Source organism: Onychostruthus taczanowskii, unplaced genomic scaffold, assembly GCF_017590055.1.
Source record: "Onychostruthus taczanowskii isolate IOZ18803 unplaced genomic scaffold, ASM1759005v1 scaffold26, whole genome shotgun sequence".
NCBI classification, from domain to species: domain Eukaryota; kingdom Metazoa; phylum Chordata; class Aves; order Passeriformes; family Passeridae; genus Onychostruthus; species Onychostruthus taczanowskii.
This window is the reverse complement of record NW_024499906.1, coordinates 3,918,374-3,925,181: the sequence shown is the minus strand read 5'-3', so window position 1 is coordinate 3,925,181 and position 6,808 is coordinate 3,918,374. Positions and strand designations below refer to the sequence as shown.

The 6,808-nt window shown below is 44.1% G+C and overlaps 1 protein-coding gene across 3 annotated transcripts in view; it reads left to right on the top strand.

The window, feature by feature from the left end:
- The window catches only part of ELF1 (E74 like ETS transcription factor 1), an 87,394-nt gene that overhangs the window by 302 nt on the left and 80,284 nt on the right, over nt 1-6,808 (top strand). The window lies entirely within an intron of this gene.

Sequence of the window (6,808 nt, the reverse complement as noted above, 5' to 3'; positions counted from 1 at the left end):
GGGAGAAGGGCGGTGACAGGGTGCGAAGGGGCTGGGGAGGCAGCGGGCCCCGGCCGGGCGGCGGAGCGCGCCCTGGGGCGGCGGCCAGCGGAGCCCAGTCCCGCCGGACGCCGCTGCCAACTTTCTGGGAGTTCGGCGGCGCGTGTGTCGGGAGGGCTCCTGCTGCGTACCAGCTTCACCTCCTCCCTCTCCCCGCTGCCCCCGGCGCCGCCGCCCTGCCCTCCCTCTGTCCCTGCCTGCCTCCCGGCCGCCCGCCTCTCTCGCCGTGCTGGGGCAGCCGCGGGAGGGGGGCGCAAGGGCCGGCGCCGTGCCGGGGCGGGGGGGACGGGGACGACACGGTCACACTCGGGCGTCCCCGGCACACTGACCCCGGATCACCTCCTCCGCTGCTTCCCCCACAAATAAAACCCACTCCGGGCTGGTGTTCCGCAGCACACCCTCACCCCCTCCCTCCCCCTCCGCCCTGCCCTGTGTGACTGATCTCCCCACGGTTTTGCGAAAAAAGTCGTGTTAATTCACCGGCTGCAGCTGGCAGCCTGTTTGCTACAGTCACGCACAGGGGTGGAGGAGAAGCCTGCGGAGTGAGTCATGGCTGTAAGAGGCCCTCCGGTTGTTTATGGCAAAACCGGGGGGGTGGCTCATTCAACATGTGGGAAATACGGGGAGTAAGAGTTGCCTCGATCCATCCTACAAGGACAGAGCGGTGGTACCTGTGCCTAGCACCCCCCGCCCCGGCTCGCTGTCGGGCTGCCTGAGAAAGGAGGTGGGGAGGTTGCCTTTTCCTCTCACAAGGAGGGCTTGTGGTCAGACTGTCATAGCTAGCTGCAGGAGTTTTGCATTTGTCAGCATTTCCATTATAAGTGTACTTTTTATGTAGTTCACAACATGGCTATAAATATACGCCCTGGGTTGAAATTTAGTTGATGGCATCTTCTCTATCTAAGCAACTTTTGAAATGGTTCTGCTTAGATGCTAAGTGGAATTCCATGGAAAATTCTGGCTTTTTATGTTTCTTTCAACTTTAAAGTTTAGCTGCTTACACACATGGACTCATTTACAGCTGTTAGTCCAAAAAAAATTCCTTTCCCCTTGAGTTTGTTAAACTGAGGAAGAGTTTAAAGACTTTTCCTCAGTAGGCATTGGTCATTAATTAGTGCAGCAGAGACTCTGAAGACTCTTACAAGGTCTCTGCTACCTCGAGTGAGGGCACCCACCTACAGGAGGGAGAGGGGACACTGTGTGTCTGCACAGCTCTAACCCCCGAGTGCCAGGGCAGCTCCAATGCCTCAGCACCACGGACAAGAAGTCAAGAAGCTGATGTTAAAATCAAGGCAGAATACGTTAACTTCCCGCTGTGGGATTTAATTTTTCTTTCCTTATTTTTTTTTTTTTTTACCTTGTCCGTTCAATTGCTGCTTCTGAGACAGGGAACAAGCCCAGTATTTAGGAGCTTTCGTTTTGTGTACCTCTATATACGCGCTGGATCTGGATCCCGTGAAACATGCCTGCCACCCAGTGGATGTCGCTGGTCTCTATATATTCTATACATTTACCGCCTCTCCCCTGTGCCCAGCCCTACCCCGCCGGTAAGCTTGCAAAGCCAAGTGCTCAGGATGCCGGGCTCACCTGTCCGCCTCGCCACGGTGGTGTTGGTCGTGACAGGATGTGCCAAACATCCTTCCCGGCCGGCTCGGGACACAACATGTGTCCCCCCAGGTGTAGCAGCTCTCTGGCCGGGCAGCAGTGAGGAGAGGTGAATGGGGCAAACAACTGTGCACAGAGGGAGAGGCAGCAACGGGGCTGAGACAGCTGGAGAATCAGATTTTGCAGCCCCGGCCTTTGCCGTTGATTTCCATATAAACATAAAGGTTTTTGCCCGTGGTCTGTTGGGTTTTCTGGGAGCCTGGCCTGACTCCCTGGGATCTGCTTTGCAGTTTTGCTAAACTTAACCATCTGGAACATAAATGAGTGTCTGTTTGGTCTCTGTGTACAGAAGATGTTTTGCAGGTCTAAGCATGTTAGAAATACAAGCCTTGAGTGTCAGAATTGCTGACTCAGTGTCCATAGTTTTTTGCTTTAATATATCTTAGTTTCCTGTATTAAAAATATGTGGATAACAGTATCCTTTATCTTACAGATTACTGTAGTGATGAGAAGCATATAAGAACCTAAGAGAAAATAAATAACTTCCTCTGTGATTTGAAAGCGTTTGATGATGCTCTAGAGAACAAGGGCAAAAAGAGGAGTTTGTGTGTTAATTATAGCAAAGCTTCAGTGGGAAAAAATGTGACCAGGTCAGTTGCAAATACAGATTTATCTAATTAGAGATTGATGCATATGAGCACTAGGAGATATTTTTAGTTAATATAGACCACTTAGTTCTAATAATTTCTAAAATCTGCTTTGCTTATCATGCTTTTAATATTTTCCTAGATTTTCTTTCCCTTAGGAAAAGTGCCAAAAAGTAGATAGGCAGCCTAGGGTAGCATATTTGTCCACTGTCCTTCATCAGCTGGATTTGTAAGGTAGCACCTGGGACTCTGCTGTCAGAGCCCCTGTTGGGGGTAACCAGTGGTGGTAGGTCATGGCTGTGGTCTGTGTTGCTGTACTTGCTCGTAATTGCTTGTGTTGTCTGATCACCATGAGGAGCTGAGAAGAATGTGGATGTGGCCTAGAAAACACCTACTGAAAATACACACAGTGCAGTTTGGTTTTGGACATTTGACCAAATGCAGATGCACTTTTCATGGGGGCAGGAAAAGAGGGACCTCCAAAAGGGCTCCACCCCTCATTCAGATCTGTCTTCGAGAGGAGATGGAAGAACATTAAAGCCTTTCAAGTTTTCAGCCACGTATTGCCATTGGGAGACAGTATTTTCCCTAGTTTTGTTCTGAGAACAGCTCAAGTATTTTGGCTGAGTTCTTTTAATCCCAATCTGCCTCTTTCTGCACCCCTCACTCAGAGGTAACTTCTACAGCACATGGAACAGAATTTAGCCTGAGGCAGACATTCAACTTGGAAAATTTTAACCCAAGCAGTCAAAGTCTGGCCAAGTTACAAGCAGCTGGAAGCAGCATCTTGCATTGGAAGTGTTCAGCCTAAAGTGTTCAGTGTTGTAGCTGCCTAATAGGCAATGCTACAAGCTTCACCAGTCCTGTGTGTATGTTTTTGTACATGGAAATACGCTGCTGAATAACAATGTTATTTGACTGGTTACCGGGTCTACTAACTGTTCTTTTGGTTTGTTGTTTGGGGTTTTTTTTTCCTTACTAGAGAAAGGAACTTAAACATCTTTGGTAAATGCTATGAATTATTTTCCTTACTCACATTATTCATTGTTTTCCTGGCTGAAAAATTGAAAACTTTAAAATGGAACCTCTGAAATAAATGACAAGCCAGGGCTTACTTGTTCTGAATACTTCAAAATGACTTAACGATTGTTAAAGAACAGTTTACAGTAGAACTAAAGCAAATAGCTTCCCAGCATTTTGAATTGTAAAAAACCCACATCTCCTAAATTCCTAAGCTATTCATCAACTGCTCTATTGTAGCAGACTCACCCTATATTGTGTCCCTGATATATCTATTAAGTCTGCAGTGAAGTGTGAGTTTAAAACAATTGTGCCATGGAGTCACTGTGGAATAAATACCACAAACATTGGCAAAGTTGCTTCATAAATCTTTCTTAGTTTAGAGAGGAACTTAGGCGTGCCTTTCTTCTATGGGAGTGCAGCTGTTTCTTGTGAGGTTCCCTGGGGGCTGGAACTTGGTGTAAGACTGGTTAATATCAATATATTCACAGCTTATGTGATGATATTGCATCATTACCAGCATATTATGTGCAGGTTTGTGCACGTGTAGAACAAGTTACTAGTACACCATACTCCAAATAATTTTTTTTAAATTATGAGCGTCCATCAGAAGGCATTTTTCATGCAGCCACATACAGAGGAACCAGGATTGTGGTTACACCAGCACGATAGGGGATTGTCCTCAAACTGATAATTTATTGAAAGAAGGCTTAAGAATTTGTGCAGAGAATCATCTCAACAGGAGTTTTCTTTGCAATGCGGCAACTGAAGTGTGGTCTTTGGCTGTGCAGCAATATAAATATTGCACAGAAGTAGGAAAGTACATGGTATTAGTAAGATCACAGGAATTCCATGTCTGGTTTTGCTGCTCACACGTGAGGAAGGATGTGAAATACTTACAAGAGCACAGGGACCAAAGTGATCCAGGATTTGGAGACCAGGTGTCACAATTGCAGATTGTACATCTGAGGAAGGATATGGTGCCTGTATATATCATACATGTGTGTAAGGAAAATACATGATATTTACTTGACTATCCAGTGTCTGAAAGATGAAGTTAGGCATGTTGTACTTTGAACTAATAATTAGCGACGAGGGCAGTAGAGGATTGTAGTGGATTTGCAGTTGCTGAGAGTGTTTAAAGTTGCTGGGTTTTTCTTCTTAAAGATGTGCTTTCACTTGCTTTGGTGGAGGATGTTTTCAGTGTGTGTAGAAGGGGGAAGGATTGTACTCCATTCACATGCATTTTTCCCTAGGTTGAAACAAGATTATTTGCAGTGCTTTCCGTGGATTGTAGCACATATTGCTACATTGACAAGATTACAATAAAGTGCCATACTTCAGAACTTGGCTGGTTTTCTCTTGGGTCAGGAGGACCATTTTTTCTTGGTGCCTAATTTGACTTTTGGGAGTGTGATTAATTATTGTGTACTTCCCTCTAGAGTATCAACACATGTGGTGGCAGCTGGTGAGAGGATATCAGATCCTCACTTTACACAGTCCCCTCCTATTCCCAGGTTGGTGTATCATCTTTCTTTGTTCAGGATACTGTCAGTTATATTCAGGGGTGAGAAAGATTTTCTTCTGCCTTTAGCTAGGCAAGGACATTGCTCATAGTTCAGAAGTCAGCTGCTCACTGCTCTTCCCTGAACCATCTCTCTGTCCTTCGGGCATTGCTCTCCTGCAGCCGCATCTGCTGCAAGCAGACAGAGGCAGGCAATGTGCACTTGGCCTGGCAGCAGAACACCCCCAGCAGTCACTAAAGCAGCAGAGGGTATGTCGGTGAAATCGTTTTGTAACCTGAAACATGACTGACTGCCTGAATCAAGGTGAAGCATTACCTGCAACGCTCCTTTTCAGGCAGCTTCACAATAAACCTGAAAGTTTAATTTAGCCTGGGAATTGAACTTGAGCCTAGATATCTGTGAGATGGTGCTTTATAATTCCATAGTCCATTCTTTTTGATATAACAAGCAGACACATTTTTTCCTCCTGCAGCTGAACTAGGACAAATATACTCTAAAGAGTTGAAATATTTCTTTCTGTAAAAAACATATTTTATTGCATGTACTGTAGTGTATATGGTATCAAAAATCTGATGTTCAGTCTTTTACAGTGGTTTTGGTTTGGCTTTTTCATTCACACTTTTAAGATATCCTATGAAAGTTTTAAGGTAATAAAACATTTTCTATGTAGGATGAGTTTACTGGAAGTTTTCTTGTTGAGTACAACTGAAACTTGAAGAGACAAAGTTGTTGCAAGTCACTATCTTTAGACTTGAAAGCATGTATATATGAGTGTTTCCACTGACTTGGAAATACCAAGCACTCCTCTCAAACATGATTTTCAAATACACTTTCCTCATCTGCTCTATTGAGATGTTCATGTTTGGGAAAATAATGACAGTACAGCTTTCTAGGGTTTGGCCCATATGCCTGTTGCTGTGTTCATTGGAGTTAATAATAATGCACTATTGATTTCTAGGACATGCAGGAGCCGACTTAATAACAAATGTACAAATCAGATCGGATGCTTTCAGTTTTAAAGAGCTCTAGTTAGGCTATTTAATAAGTTTCTTCTCAGAAAATGGCAGAATCAGAGAACAATGAATTTGGCATTCTATTTTGATGTTTCAGTACTTGGATAAAACTTGTGTTAATATAAGATGATAATGAGTGTTGTCACATTGTGTCTGTTTTGAAAGTGCATTCGTGGGTTGTAGTTTGCCACTTTGTGGCATCTTACCGTGTTTGTAATATTTAGTGGGTTTCATTCCCTTCCTGGTTCTGAGGTGAAACAATGTTTGAGGCTGAGATTAAAACTGTCGGAATTGTTAAATGTCCATCTCAGAGGCATATACTCTTTTAACATAATACTGTTAAGTAGTTGAGCTATATAGCTGACTGTTCGTATGCTTAACAGCACAAACTTATGTGTGTAGGATAATGATGCACCCTGAATCAACAAATACTAGAAATAATAGTAGGACTGTGTTATCTGTCAGGTTTGATTTTCCACCTCACCACAGCCAAGTCTCATTATAATCAGAATAGTCAAGAGTTAGGTGTTTTTGTGGAATGCATTACACTTTACCTGTTGTGCAAACTTCCCATTTGGTGCCTAATCCAGCACACCTGTGGCCAGTGAAGATGTAATTTTGCTGACTCTCCAGAATTTAACTTCCTTTTATTTGTATGTGTATACACAATTTTTTTTTCTTGTTAAAACCTAGTACTAACACCCACTTGTCTACTTTAGGCAGTGGATATCCTGGTTTTTTCCCGTCGTGAATACAATAGTGACCTTAAGCAGTTACATTGTCTGGAGTTCCTGGTGATACAGGCATCAACAAAATTTAATGAGGTGTTTCAGCTTGCTTGACCTTGTTCTGTGACTCATTTGCGTGTCATAGATTCAGGTAGAAAGCCAAGCACTCTCCAGGTCCTGGCAGAAGGTTGCTCACACCCTTATCTGCTGCTGCAGCTTCTGTTTCAGCA